The 16518-nt window shown below is 44.6% G+C and overlaps 1 protein-coding gene across 11 annotated transcripts in view; it reads right to left on the bottom strand.

Annotated features, from left to right (window-relative positions):
• farp2 (FERM, ARH/RhoGEF and pleckstrin domain protein 2) overlaps positions 1-16518 on the bottom strand; it is an 88249-nt gene that overhangs the window by 63583 nt on the left and 8148 nt on the right. The gene's annotated exons all lie outside the window — the stretch shown is intronic.

The following is a 16518-nucleotide window of genomic DNA, read 5'->3' as shown; positions in this document are numbered from 1 at the left end:
CTTATAGACCAGCAGAGAGCCATGTCAAACACATTCCTTATAGACCAGCAGAGAGCCATGTTAAACACATTCCTTATAGACCAGCAGAGAGCCATGTCAAACACATTCCTTATAGACGAGCAGAGAGCCATGTTACACATTCCTTATAGACCAGCAGAGAGCCATGTTAAACACATTCCTTATAGACGAGCAGAGAGCCATGTTAAACACATTCCTTATAGACCAGCAGAGAGCCATGTTAAACACATTCCTTATAGACCAGCAGAGAGCCATGTTAAACACATTCCTTATAGACGAGCAGAGAGCCATGTCAAACACATTCCTTATAGACCAGCAGAGAGCCATGTTAAACACATTCCTTATAGACCAGCATAGAGCCATGTCAAACACATTCCTTATAGACGAGCAGAGAGCCATGTCAAACACATTCCTTATAGACCAGCAGAGAGCCATGTCAAACACATTCCTTACAGACGAGCAGAGAGCCATGTCAAACACATTCCTTATAGACCTGCAGAGAGCCATGTTAAACACATTCCTTATAGACCAGCAGAGAGCCATGTCAAACACATTCCTTATAGACATGCAGAGAGCCATGTCAAACACATTCCTTATAGACCAGCAGAGAGCCATGATAAACACATTCCTTACAGACGAGCAGAGAGCCATGTCAAACACATTCCTTATAGACGAGCAGAGAGCCATGTCAAACACATTCCTTATAGACAAGCAGAGAGCCATGTCAAACACATTCCTTATAGACAAGCAGAGAGCCATGTCAAACACATTCCTTATAGACCAGCAGAGAGCCATGTCAAACACATTCCTTATAGACCAGCAGAGAGCCATGTTAAACACATTCCTTACAGACGAGCAGAGAGCCATGTCAAACACATTCCTTACAGACGAGCAGAGAGCCATGTTAAACACATTCCTTATAGACAAGCAGAGAGCCATGTCAAACACATTCCTTATAGATGAGCAGAGAGCCATGTCAAACACATTCCTTATAGACATGGCTCTCTGCATGTGAAAGAGCCTGAAATCGGTTTAGAATCCAGCTTGAGGGAGAAGCAAGGTGAATACAATACTTCACAGGAGAATTTACACTCCAAACACATTTCCAAAACCGAGAATGTGTTGGCATTGAGCAACAACAAATTAGTGCACCTCTCTTGGCACTTGATTTTACACACAAAACAGATTGGCTTGTTTAAAATCACCTCGTACTAGCAGGGTTGTGTTGGGCCTTGTTGTATCTGCCTCAGTGAGAGGAGTCATTGTCTAGCTCCTAATATTAGTCAGAGATTTTCCCCACACACAAAAAAAAAAAACACTAGTTATGGAGAGTTTTTACTGACTCAGATATTCGACACCCTCTACCGCTGAACTGGACATTTGGAGTGGTGATTTGTGATTGAGACTTGTAAAAATGTGTGCTTTAAAAAAAACTAACAATTGCAAGCCAAACAAATATGATTATTTCTTGATACATTTGAAACGAGGTCTAGTCGGGGCCCCACAACCGCGGACTAGATTGTGACCGACTCTCGCCGGAATGCATTGCTTGACTGTCGTGAGGGTGATAAGTAGGGTTGGGAATTGACAGGGACCTCGCGACATGGTATCGTGACGTCGATACCAATACGTATTGTGATTTGATGTCTCAAACATATTGCCCACCATGTCTGCTGCAGAGCGACAAGAGAGAAGGCCAATGAGAACATGGGTTTTGATCAGTCATGGAAATATAAGTGCTGAACACACATTGACTCACTATTTTTTTATTTATTAGATGGATTACAAGCTATAGGATGACAAATATGAATTTTGGCAGAGGTACAACTGACCAGCACAAGCTAATGCTACCTAGCAAAAATAAAATTTACAAAAATCGTCCAAAATAAATATTGCGATGTGAATGTATAGATTTTCCCCCCCCCCCATCACTAGTGATGAGCACAATAGCACTTGTGAACTGCAGACTGCCCCCCACCCCCAACAAAAAAATATTAATTTTCAAGTTTGAGTGTTGAGCAGTTGTTTTGTTTCTACAAAGCTGTGTCCATCACAACATTCAACAACTCATTGTATTCATTCTTGCACTATGCGACCAATGATCATTTCTAAACATGTCTTTTTCGTCTATGCTGCCTACAGCACGATCTGTTTTCCTGCACGGCTACATGACAGACAGTAGTTGGTCGGAGGACGTCTCTGGAGCCACTGAGCCAGAGGAGAGTTTAGTAATCCTGCTGTAGGACTTCACTGGAGCCACTGAGCCAGAGGAGAGTGTAGTAATGCTGCTGTAGGACTTCTCTGGAGCCACTGAGCCGGAGGAGAGTGTAGTAATCCTGCAGTAGGACTTCACTGGAGCCACTGAGCCGGAGGAGAGTGTAGTAATGCTGCTGTAGGACTTCACTGGAGCCACTGAGCCGGAGGAGAGTGTAGTAATGCTGCTGTAGGACTTCACTGGAGCCACTGAGCCAGAGGAGAGTGTAGTAATCCTGCTGTAGGACTTCACTGGAGCCACTGAGCCAGAGGAGAGTGTAGTAATGCTGCTGTAGGACTTCACTGGAGCCACTGAGCCAGAGGAGTGTAGTAATGCTGCTGTAGGACTTCACTGGAGCAGCTGAGCCAGAGGAGAGTGTAGTAATCCTGCTGTAGGACTTCACTGGAGCCACTGAGCCGGAGGAGAGTGTAGTAATGCTGCTGTAGGACTTCACTGGAGCCACTGAGCCAGAGGAGAGTTAAGTAATGCTGCTGTAGGACTTCACTGGAGCCACTGAGCCAGAGGAGAGTGTAGTAATCCTGCTGTAGGACTTCACTGGAGCCACTGAGCCAGAGGAGAGTGTAGCAATGCTGCTGTAGGACTTCACTGGAGCCACTGAGCCAGAGGAGAGTGTAGTAATCCTGCTGTAGGACTTCACTGGAGCCACTGAGCCAGAGGAGAGTGTAGTAATGCTGCTGTAGGACTTCACTGGAGCCACTGAGCCGGAGGAGAGTGTAGTAATCCTGCAGTAGGACTTCACTGGAGCCACTGAGCCGGAGGAGAGTGTAGTAATGCTGCTGTAGGACTTCACTGGAGCCACTGAGCCAGAAGAGAGTGTAGTAATGCTGCTGTAGGACTTCACTGGAGCAGCTGAGCCAGAGGAGAGTGTAGTAATCCTGCTGTAGGACTTCACTGGAGCCACTGTGCCGGAGGAGAGTGTAGTAATGCTGCTGTAGGACTTCACTGGAGCCACTGAGCCAGAGGAGAGTTAAGTAATGCTGCTGTAGGACTTCACTGGAGCCACTGAGCCAGAGGAGAGTGTAGTAATCCTGCTGTAGGACTTCACTGGAGCCACTGAGCCAGAGGAGAGTGTAGTAATGCTGCAGTAGGACTTCACTGGAGCCACTGAGCCGGAGGAGAGTGTAGTAATGCTGCTGTAGGACTTCACTGGAGCCACTGAGCCGGAGGAGAGTGTAGTAATGCTGCTGTAGGACTTCACTGGAGCCACTGAGCAAGAGGAGAGTGTAGTAATGCTGCTGTAGGACTTCACTGGAGCCACTGAGCCAGAGGAGAGTGTAGTAATGCTGCTGTAGGACTTCACTGGAGCAGCTGAGCCAGAGGAGAGTGTAGTAATCCTGCTGTAGGACTTCACTGGAGCCACTGAGCCGGAGGAGAGTGTAGTAATGCTGCTGTAGGACTTCACTGGAGCCACTGAGCCAGAGGAGAGTTAAGTAATGCTGCTGTAGGACTTCACTGGAGCCACTGAGCCAGAGGAGAGTGTAGTAATCCTGCTGTAGGACTTCACTGGAGCCACTGAGCCAGAGGAGAGTGTAGTAATGCTGCTGTAGGACTTCACTGGAGCCACTGAGCAAGAGGAGAGTGTAGTAATCCTGCTGTAGGACTTCACTGCGGTCAGCAGGTCAAAACGAATTACTAAAATGAACGAGTCACTCACAACAACAAAACACGAAGCACGACTTGAGTCAGTAAAAAGAGTTGTCCCAAATTAACAAAACCGTTTGTGAACTGCACATCACTAAAAAAAAAAAAAAAAAAAAAACAGCTTTAAACAACACGATCGTGTGGCCACTTTCACTACAGGAAGTCTCCAAACTGTCCTTTATAATTCATTAAATAATAGCAGTCTGAGTTTTGCTTTTTAATGTTGAAGTGGGCTACTACAACACTATATTTCCCTTTATTCCAGGGGTTCTGAAACTCCTGCAGTCTGGTGATCAATTAAAAAGGAAGGAGTATTACAAAATGTCAAATCTCACCTCATATATTGAGGAAGGAGTCCAATACTAAATCAACAATGTTTGCTGTAGGCCTAAACAGTACCGATACCAGCTGTGGGTGGGAACCGCCCTACGTATACGACCAGCTGGCCAAATACTGTCAGCCGATAACAGTGGGATGGTTAGCTAACTAGAGAGAGTTGGTCACCCGATAACAGTGTGATGGTTAGCTAACTAGAGAGAGTTTGTCAGTTGATAACAGTGTGATGGTTAGCTAACTAGAGAGAGTGTGTTTGTCAGCAGATAACAGTGGGGAAGGTTAGCTAACTAGAGAGAGTGTGTTTGTCAGCCGATAACAGTGGGATGGTTAGCTAACTAGAGAGAGTGTGTTTGTCAGCCGATAACAGTGGGATGGTTAGCTAACTAGAGAGAGTGTGTTTGTCAGCCGATAACAGTGGGATGGTTAGCTAACTAGAGAGAGTGTGTTTGTCAGCCGATAACAGTGGGATGGTTAGCTAACTAGAGAGAGTGTGTTTGTCAGCCGATAACAGTGGGATGGTTAGCTAACTAGAGAGAGTGTGTTTGTCAGTTGATAACAGTGGGATGGTTAGCTAACTAGAGAGAGTGTGTTTGTCAGCAGATAAAGTGTGATAATTAGCTAACTAGAGAGAGTGTGTTTGTCAGTTGATAACAGTGGGATGGTTAGCTAACTAGAGAGAGTGTTTGTCAGCCGATAACAGTGGGATGGTTAGCTAACTAGAGAGTTGGTCAGCAGATAACAGTGGGATGGTTAGCTAACTAGAGAGAGTGTGTTTGTCAGCAGATAACAGTGGGATGGTTAGCTAACTAGAGAGAGAGTGTGTTTGTCAGCCGATAACAGTGGGATGGTTAGCTAACTAGAGAGAGTGTGTGCCAGCAGATAACAGTGGGATGGTTAGCTAACTAGAGAGAGTGTGTTTGTCAGCCGATAACAGTGGGATGGTTAGCTAACTAGAGAGCGTGTGTTTGTCAGCAGATAACAGTGGGGATGGTTAGCTAACTAGAGAGAGTGTGTTTGTCAGCCGATAACATTGGGATGGTTAGCTAACTAGAGAGTGTGTTTGTCAGCCGATAACAGTGGGATGGTTAGCTAACTAGAGAGTTGGTCAGCAGATAACAGTGGGATGGTTAGCTAACTAGAGAGAGTGTGTTTGTCAGTTGATAACAGTGGGATGGTTAGCTAACTAGAGAGTGTGTTTGTCAGCCGATAACAGTGGGATGGTTAGCTAACTAGAGAGTTGGTCAGCAGATAACAGTGGGATGGTTAGCTAACTAGAGAGAGTGTGTTTGTCAGTTGATAACAGTGGGATGGTTAGCTAACTAGAGAGTGTGTGTTTGTCAGCCGATAACAGTGTGATGGTTAGCTAACTAGAGAGTGTGTTTGTCAGCAGATAACAGTGGGATGGTTAGCTAACTAGAGAGAGAGTGTGTCAGCCGATAACAGTGGCATGGTTAGCTAACTAGAGAGTGTGTTTGTCAGTTGATAACAGTGGGATGGTTAGCTAACTAGAGAGAGAGTGTGTTTGTCAGCAGATAACAGTGGGATGGTTAGCTAACTAGAGAGTGTGTTTGTCAGTTGATAACAGTGGGATGGTTAGCTAACTAGCGCTAATCAGGATCAGGGGAAGAGATTAGATTTACCTGCCTGTCTTCCCTAACCGTTCTGTTCCACTCTGCTGGCCTCCCCAAATATTACTACATGTAATGACACTGTCAGGACCTCAAGGGGTCCTTTTGGTTTTTTGCTCGATCACTACACAGCTGATTCAAATGATCCAAAGATTGATGGTTAGTGGATTATATGAAATCAGCTGTGTAGTGTTAGGGCAAAAACCAAAATGCTCACCCCTATGGGACACCCTGACCTAACTACTCCAAAGCTGGATGGTTGGTCACTGATAGTGTTACAAAGCTATACATAACTAATTTATAAGATATAAATCACAATTATTTTACTGATAATCGTAAGAAAGGAGATTCCTCATCTAGGGACTACTTTGGGTTCTGCCTGCGCTCTCTTCCTGTGAGACTTGGTATGGTTTTGTAAATAAAAACTCCCAGAAGGCATTCAGCTGTTGGTACTCTAGTAGCTTGTTTGTTTATTATTTGTAAATCATCATAACCTTTATTAAAGAAATGTCGGACTGAGGGAGAAGACCGTTTTTATTCAGAGATATATTTATTATTAGAGACGGAATTAACGAGCACGGAGGGAGGCTGAATCAGAGGAGCCGGTAGACGAGCTACCAGGAGCGGCGGCCATGTCTGGGAGGGGGAAGTGATGGCGCAACTGTGGGAAATGGCAACCATTTCAAAAACATGTTTTCGTGCTGCACAGAGTGGGACTTGTGACTGCCATCGATCGGAGGGCTTGATATCTACAGTGAAGAAAGCAGCTCACCCAGAGACTAAACAATCCCAGAGAACATTTCTCCCGCTCATCAATCCTGGAGTTAAAACACATTCGTCCATGTCCCCAATATAAAACTGCAAGAAGCAGTCCTTATCGGCTGGACAGAATGGACCGCTGTTTGTTGAGTAAGTGGCTGTTTGTCCCAGAACACAGTAACAAATAAAACATCTGTTCCCAGTCAATACAGGCTGACTGCAGAAAGACTGCTGTTGGAGTGGGCAGTGAAGGGAGATGGATAAGGACGAGGGAACAGAAGAGTCTTGCCTTCATGTGTCGTTTGTGCCACTAATATCCCTCTCGCCGACAGGAGTCTACATGGTAATCAAGGAGGCAGAGGATGCAATGGGCCGCTTGTAATTACACAACGGTGACTTAGCTTCACAGTCAGACATTGATGTAATAAATACCATTAGAGACAGTACCATCTGTTTGTTACCATCTGCTACTAGTGATTCATTAGTGTGCCACATGGTAGTGCCATCTGTTTGTTACCATCTGCTACTAGTGATTCATTAGTGTGCCACATGGTAGTACCATCTGTTTGTTACCATCTGCTACTAGTGATTCATTACAGTGTGCCACATGGTAGTACCATCTGTTTGTTACCATCTGCTACTAGTGATTCATTACAGTATGCCACATGGTAGTACCATCTGTTTGTTACCATCTGCTACTAGTGATTAATTAGTGTGCCACATGGTAGTACCATCTGTTTGTTACCATCTGCTACTAGTGATTCATTACAGTGTGCCACATGGTAGTACCATCTGTTTGTTACCATCTGCTACTAGTGATTCATTACAGTGTGCCACATGGTAGTACCATCTGTTTGTTACCATCTGCTACTAGTGATTCATTAGTGTGCCACATGGTAGTACCATCTGTTTGTTACCATCTGCTACTAGTGATTCATTACAGTATGCCACATGGTAGTACCATCTGTTCGTTACCATCTGCTACTAGTGATTCATTAGTGTGCCACATGGTAGTACCATCTGTTTGTTACCATCTGCTACTAGTGATTCATTAGTGTGCCACATGGTAGTACCATCTGTTTGTTACCATCTGCTACTAGTGATTCATTAGTATGCCACATGGTAGTACCATCTGTTACCATCTGCTACTAGTGATTCATTACAGTATGCCACATGGTAGTACCATCTGTTTGTTACCATCTGCTACTAGTGATTCATTACAGTATGCCACATGGTAGTACCATCTGTTTGTTACCATCTGCTACTAGTGATTCATTACAGTATGCCACATGGTAGTACCATCTGTTCGTTACCATCTGCTACTAGTGATTCATTACAGTATGCCACATGCTAGTGTATTGTATTAGATCAGCAACATGTGAATACAACAACAGATCAATAACATTCTGAATACTGAAGGTCAATATAACAGATCTCAATAACATTCTGAAGGTCAATATAACAGATCTCAATAACATTCTGAATACTGAAGGTCAATATAACAGATCGATAACATTCTGAATACTGAAGGTCAATATAACAGATCTCGATAACATTCTGAAGGTCAATATAACAGATCTCGATAACATTCTGAAGGTCAATATAACAGATCTCGATAACATTCTGAAGGTCAATATAACAGATCTCGATAACATTCTGAAGGTCAATATAACAGATCTCGATAACATTCTGAAGGTCAATATAACAGATCTCGATAACATTCTGAATACTGAAGGTCAATATAACAGATCTCAATAACATTCTGAATACTGAAGGTCAATATAACAGATCTCAATAACATTCTGAATACTGAAGGTCAATATAACAGATCTCAATAACATTCTGAATACTGAAGGTCAATATAACAGATCTCAATAACATTCTGAATACTGAAGGTCAATATAACAGATCTCAATAACATTCTGAATCCTGAAGGTCAATATAACAGATCTCAATAACATTCTGAATACTGAAGGTCAATATAACAGATCTCGATAACATTCTGAATACTGAAGGTCAATATACCAGATTGGTAAAAGCCAATAAAAAAACAGCATAGACCTACAGTATGTAACGACACGATCATCCATGAACCGGAAAATACCATTTACATGATCAATGCCCGTAAATGTCCCATAGACAAGACAGTGTGATAATAACCAGAGGCTAACGACTGATGTCCCATGACCGTAAATGTCCCATAGACAAGACAGTGTGATAATAACCAGAAGCTAACGACTGATGTCCCATGACCGTAAATGTCCCATAGACAAGACAGTGTGATAATAACCAGAGGCTAACGACTGATGTCACATGACCGTAAATGTCCCATAGACAAGACAGTGTGATAATAACCAGAGGCTAACGACTGATGTCCCATGACCGTAAATGTCCCATAGACAAGACAGTGTGATAATAACCAGAAGCTAACGACTGATGTCCCATGACCGTAAATGTCCCATAGACAAGACAGTGTGATAATAACCAGAAGCTAACGACTGATGTCCCATGACCGTAAATGTCCCATAGACAAGACAGTGTGATAATAACCAGAAGCTAACGACTGATGTCCCATGACCGTAAATGTCCCATAGACAAGACAGTGTGATAATAACCAGAAGCTAACGACTGATGTCCCATGACCGTAAATGTACCATAGACAAGACAGTGTGATAATAACCAGAGGCTAACGACTGATGTCCCATGAGTGTTTCTATTAGGTAGGTAGCAGGACCATGTTCATGGATAGTGGGTGAGTTAGGGGTGTCAGAAACCCCCCCCCCCCCCCCCCAAGTGTCCTTGAACCATGTCACTGCAGACCTCCTTGCTAAGTTTTTGCGACGGGGGTGAAGTTGGCTGCCAGACGACCACCTCTTCCACAGGATTTTGGGCTCCCAGTATTTGTCCAAGCAGAGTACTCTCCATCAGGTCATTCCTATATCTTTAAGTGGTGGGCTGATATGCTGGCCACACAATCCACTGTTTTTCTTGGTTTTGGGTAAACAACATTGAAATCTTTTGAGTGGCTCAAATGAGGAAAGAGAAGAAACCAGTGAATACAATCTAAAACACAAGGACATCACATACGAGATTATTTCCTCTGAAAAATAAGAACATAAGTTGTACTCTGTTATTCTTCGTCTTTGAGAGGAGGGCATTCACACACAGATGCTGCAGATGACACGGACAGCCCATCACATTATCATGAGAACAGCTAGCTACTATTACATCAAAATGTTAGATAATCGTAACACTTAACCCCACTCGGCTTTGTTCGATGTGCGTAGAACGCCACTGGGGGGGGCAGGGAGGTGGGGTAGACAGGGAGGTGGGGTGGGCAGGGAGGTGGGGTGGACAGGGAGGTGGGGTGGGGTGGGCAGGGAGGTGGGGTGGAGTGGGCAGGGAGGTGGGGTGGAAAGGGAGGTGGGGTGGACAGGGCTAGCTTAGCATGCGGGACAGGAGGGACAGGGAGGTGGGGTAGACAGGGCTAGCTCAGCATGCGGGACAGGGAGCTTGTCATGCCAGGGGAAGGTTCCATAAAATTCAGAGCTTCGATTGCATCACCCTTCAGCAGTTCATGATTAAGCAAAACATGGGTGAACTGAACTCAAATAAAAATTGGAACAAAACAGATTAAACAACTCAAGCAGAATCTTCATGTGACTCACAATACGTGCTTTTATATACTATGAGTTCCACTTTCTACCAACACATACTGCATGTCCTAAATAAACTTCTGCTGGTTTCACAAAACAAGAAACTCATGAAATCAATACTGGAACACTGGAACAGCCTCTCCTCTCCGGGCTGAGACTGTCACTGAACGGGTTAAATGTTTAAATTATCAGTTGTTGAAATTCCTTGGCAACAAGTCCTGTGGGGCTTCTCTAAGCAGCTTCACTCTTGAGTTCATCCCCTCCCCCCCCTTCCTCTATGGCCCCAAACTCAGACACAACTGGTCTTTAAAAAAAAAACACAAGCTGCCCCTCTCTCCTCCCCCTCCTCTGAGTCCCCCACTTGGATGTCAACCTCACTATTTATGTACTTGTTTGCTAACGTTGAGCTAGCCCCGTCTACCCCACCTCCCTGTCCCTCCCGTCCCAGTTGCTGAGCTAGCCCCGTCTACCCCACCTCCCTGTCCCTCCCGTCCCAGTTGCTGAGCTAGCCCCGTCTACCCCACCTCCCTGTCCCTCCCGTCCCAGTTGCTGAGCTAGCCCCGTCTACCCCACCTCCCTGTCCCTCCCGTCCCAGTTGCTGAGCTAGCCCCGTCTACCCCACCTCCCTGTCCCTCCCGTCCCAGTTGCTGAGCTAGCCCCGTCTACCCCACCTCCCTGTCCCTCCCGTCCCAGTTGCTGAGCTAGCCCCGTCTACCCCACCTCCCTGTCCCTCTCCAGTCCCAGTTGCTGAGCTAGCCCGTCTACCCCACCTCCCTGTGCCGCATGCTGAGCTAGCCAGTCTACCCCACCTCCTGGTTCCTCCAGTCCCGCATGCTGAGCTAGCCCGTCTACCCCACCTCCTGGTTCCTCCAGTCCCGCATGCTGAGCTAGCCCAGTCTACCCCACCTCCCCTCTCCCGCATTCTCACACCGCTTGGTTCCACAGCCCACCCCTTCGCCCCCTACTTGCATGGTGAGTTGGAGTAGAGAGCTGAGAAGTGGAGGTCAGTAAAGAGAGGGGCTGGCTGGATAAAAGAACCCTGTGTTCCCTGCCCTGCCTTCCTGGCCAGACACCACAAGGATGGGCATTCTCCTGTTGCTCTAGGTGTAGGAGGGGCCTGGAGCCCTGGACAAGAACCACACAGGCTAATGTGTGACTGTGCTGACATTGACCATACCAGCTACCTGCAGCTGTGGACCAGACCAGAGGCAGTACTCAGAACATCAAAGCCCTGGTTGGATTTGTAGCCCTGGTTGGATTTGTGGAGGATGGCAGAGTTTGTTGAAGGGCACAGCAATTTGAAACATCAAACACTGCAATTTAGTATCTATTTATGCACAAAGTCCACATGGGAAAATTTCAAGCAAGATTAAAATTACAAGCCATAGTAGCTATAAAGAGTAGAGTATTAAAGCAGTGTTCATCATATCCTCATCGGTAATGTTTAAATTGGCAAAAAAAAAGCACAAATCTAGATTTATATTCATAGTCAACGAGGAAATACATGGTATATATACCTACTTTCTGATGAATCATTACTCCAAATACACTTCTAGAAACATGGAATTATGCATTTTTCTACTACAAAACACATTAGCCAGCTATCTTAAATGAAAGTCAATGGCACGTTAGGAAACTACAAGTTTAGAAGAATGAACTCCACTTTTAGAGAGTGACATTCTGTCTTCGAGAGCTCCATTAGTATCCCACCCCATGTCACTGAGCAGATAGAGAGGTGGGGGGAGGGGGGGATACCCAATTGTTATACTTGAGTAAAGATACCTTAATAGAAAATGGCTCAAGTAAGTCAAAATACTTGACTAATAGTATTTGGTTTGAAATAGTATCAAAAGAAAATTCATATGTAATAGCTAGAATATACTAAAGTATCAGAAGTAAAAAATAATTTTAAATTCCTTATATTACGCAAACAAGACCCCCACCCCATTTACAGATAGCCAGGGGAACACTACCGACACTCAGACATCATTGACAAAAAAAAGCATTGTGTGTAGTGAGTCCACCACATCAGAGGCAGTAGGGATGTTCTCTTGATAAGTGTGTGAATCAGACCGTTTCCCTGTCCTGCTAAGCATTCAAAATGTAAAGTACTTTTGAGTGTCAGGGGAAAATGTATGGAGTAAAAAGTACATCATTTTCTTTAGGAATGTAGTGAAGTAAAAAGTAGTATTATATTTATAATAGTTCTGTTTTATAAACAGTCTTCATTGCAGTTGTTTATAAAAGATTCTCTAGGTTGAATCATGTGATCTCGCCCCGGCGGCGTTGCGGCTGGGATCTCGCCCCGGCGGCATTGCGGCTGGGATCTCGCCCCGGCAGCATTGCGGCTGGGATCTCGCCCCGGCAGCATTGCGGCTGGGATCTCGCCCCGGCGGCATTGCGGTTGACATATTGTCTCAGCAGTGTCCCCGTGCTACATCTCGGGCTTCCGAGTGACGCAGTGGTCTAAGGCAATGCAACTCAGTGCTAGAGACGTCACTACAGACACCCTGGTTCAAATCCAGACTATCACAACCGGCTGTGATTGGGAGTCCCAATAGGGCTGCACACAATTGGCCCAGCATTGTCCGGGTTAGTGGAGGATTTGCCCGGGGTAGGCCGTTGATGTAAATAAGATTTTGTTCTTAAGAACAAATTCTTATTTTCAATGACGGCCTAGAAACAGTGGGGTAACTGCCTGTTCAGGGGCAGAATGACAGATTTGTACCTTGTCAGCTCGGGGATTTGAACTTGCAACCTTTCGGTTACTAGTCCAACGCTCTAACCACTAGGCTACACTGCCGCCAATAAAAATAAATAATCTGGGTCATGGTTGTTATATTGTCTCAGCAGTGTCCCCATGAAAAGATGTGCTTATGCATGCCATTATTTTATAGTATGAAGAATACAATTGAACACAGCTGAATAAACTATAAAGGATATTGTCTCCAAACGATGAGGGAGTGCACACACGCAGCTAGTCTGTATTGAGCGGTTAACAAAGATAGGTTATATGCTTAATTTAGAGTTATTTATGCAACTTTAGCTGTGATAAAAACATTGGGGCTTTGTGTTTTGTTGAACGTTTAATACATTGTAAGGCTGCATGATGCAACTAACGACTTGACGAACGTTCAATGGAAAACATGACCTCATGACATTGTTCTTTTTGAGCCGTTTGCACACACTTCATCAGTCTCTCATTCACAATTTGACAACAACTTTATAATGCCTCCAAGTTCCCAGCAGTATTCCCGTTTTGTGGCCGTAATGCCCCCAAAAAACAAATCCATACCGTTAGCAGCCAGTGGCCATTGTGCCTTGGGTTGAATATAATAATTATAATTCCCTTCTCCTAGCTGCGAGCTCTAAAGCACCTCTCACTCCATGGCTCTCTCAGATATCTCAACTCTTATTAGCCAATGCCCGTCATGTGATTGAGTCTTTCTCACAGGCTACAAGTGAAGACAGACAGGACGCAACAGCGCCCGTCCTTATTGAATTCTGAGGTGCATAATTGAAGATACTGGAAAAACTGTCCACATTTACTTTGTCATCCAACAAGATGAGTAGGCCTAAAGAACAGCAAAAACACTAGTCCATGTCAATGTACTATGTAAATATTCCAAACAGTCTGGGACAGTTGTGGGATGCTATAGATTCCAAATTAATACAACCACCAGCCTTAAAATTTTTTTTTTTTTTTTTTAAACAATTAGGCTGAGGCTGACAACAGATCAAAATGTTTAGCTTAAAAATGTTGATAAAGTATTAGGCTATTTTCTTCACATAAGCACAGCAATGCGTACACAGCACAAGTGCGAATGTTCCAACATAAATACATGTGTGAAAACACCATTCTCAAATTACCGTAAAATGTGATTATACATGTAATGCTTTTATTACAAAAATGTGCATTTTTATGGAGAATTGTTTCACCAAACACCTATTTCCCCTCAATCTCTCCCCAAGTATCCTGATGAAAAACATCCCCACAGCATGATGTTACCACCTCCATGCTTCACCGTAGGGATGGTGGCAGGTTTCCTCCACATGCTTGACATTCAGGCCAAAGAGTTTAATCTTGGTTTCACCAAACCAGAGAATCTTGTTTCTCATGGTCTGAGATTCCTTTTAGGTGCCTTTTGGTAAACTCCAAGTGGGCTGTCATGTGCCTTTTACTGAGGAGTGGCTTCCTTCTGGCCACTCTACCATAAAAAGGCCTGATTGGTAGAGTGCTGCAGAGATGATTGTCCTTTTGGAAGGTTCTCCCAACTCCACAGAGGAACTCTGGAGGTCTGTCAGAGTGAGCATTGGGTTCTTGGTCACCTCACTGACCATTCTTCCCCAGATTAATCAGTTTGGCCAAATATGTAATATTTGATTTAGAACATTATCATGCACACGTCTCAAAACAGAGACAGAGGCAAATAAATACCTGTCATCTATCCACTTAAAAATAGTGAATGGAGGATGCTTTCCCATGGTTCATTTTCATGCCAGCCAAGTAGGCTATACTCCTGTTGTAAAGATAAGCACATTGCTTAATATTAGGAAAGTTGATAAGTAAATATAGTAGACCTAGCCCATTGAAAGCTGAAGGGGATCCTCCTCTTTTTAATAGAGGCCATCACTCTCCTCTCTCTCATAATTGCATAGCCTATAGAAATGTTGCGCAACATGAGCTCACGGGCTCTCAAAACGTGTTTGACATCAATGAAAATGTAATCGCAAATTGAATCAGACACTGGCTGTATCAGGCAGTTAGCAAGTTTGGTTGGCTACTAATGACCATCAGCAGCATCAGAGCTTGGAGAAGTCTAATTATGGTGAATAAACAGTCACGTGGAATTTGATTGCCTTCAAGACTCGTGACTGCCAGTGTGGCGGTAATATGGTCACTGCAACAGCCCTAGTGGTAACCGACTCAGAGTGCTTCAGTGTTAATTTATAGTGGAAACTCTACTTGGATGGATTTTCTCCCTCCAGAGAGCAGGAAACGTGGCGTGATGTAGTGACTTCCTCATCACTTCCTATTAGCCTAGTGAATGAGGTCCTGCACACGCCAAGCCAGAGAGACAGCCAGCCCAACTTACCACCAAGCCAGCCAGACAGGCAGAGCCAGCTAAATCAGCCACCCAGGTAGACAGGCAGGCAGAGGATAAACAGACAGCAAACCAGCCACAAATACAAGACAAGTGGGGAACAAAAACATTATGCAAGACAGCAGCAAATCATTATCTAAGGCCTAAGAGCCAGTCCATCAGAACCCAATCTATTACTACTTCTATTATGTCCTGGTATAATTAGCAGGGTAAAGTTCCCTTAGCCAGAGTTCATTTTAATAACCAGTAGCTTGAGGAGGAGACACTAGAGAGTAACCATGCATTAGATTTCAGTGGTGGCCTTGACTATTGACAGGGTCAAAAGCCAGTGTGTCCCCCCCCCCCCCCCACCATGATACAAAATGCTGGCCTACCACTAGCACCTCTGGGGTTACAGGCTAGAAAAACCATATGGAGCTAAAGTCGTGTGTCATACTTGAGTGACAACTGGACTAACAAATACAAAACCTCTTTAGTAGAAAACCCGAACTCCTCAAATATACAGCCATGGCATTGCCTCATAACCATAGTCGTGTGTGAACTGTAAAACCGTGCTCGCACGTGTAAAGCAAAGTGACAAACACATGCTCCCTCTCTCTCTTCCATCTCTCCATAGTGATTTACAGTTTTCCTGACAGTATTTGGGAGAGGCTTAATTGAAGTCGTTGTCTGCTCAACTTGACAGTGTGCTGTGACCTGACTACGAGCCAGAGAGAAGAGGAGTCAGCACAGACTGGAGGAACATCAAAGCACAGGAAGGATAGATGTCTTGGTCAGGTGGAAAGGAATGGGTAAGGCAATGTGGCCATCATATTGCAGTCATGACCACACCTCACTGACCGGGCTACACCAAACAGCCAAACCGCAGGGAAGCGAGGCATAGATCACAGCCACAGTAGGGACAATAGTGAGTAACAGTAGCATTAAAAGTAACAGAATACAGTAAAACCAGGGCATCCCAGCTCCATAGTGTAAAACAGAATACAGTAACACCAGGATCATCCCGGCTCCATGGTGTAAAATAGAATACAGTAAACACCAGGGCATCCCAACTCCATAGTGTTAATCAGACTAAAGTAACACCAGGGCATCCCAACAGT

Source organism: Oncorhynchus mykiss, chromosome 5 (genome assembly GCF_057628025.1).
Source record: "Oncorhynchus mykiss isolate SJ-2025 chromosome 5, ASM5762802v1, whole genome shotgun sequence".
Lineage (NCBI taxonomy): Eukaryota > Metazoa > Chordata > Actinopteri > Salmoniformes > Salmonidae > Oncorhynchus > Oncorhynchus mykiss.
This window is presented reverse-complemented; position numbering and strand designations above follow the sequence as displayed.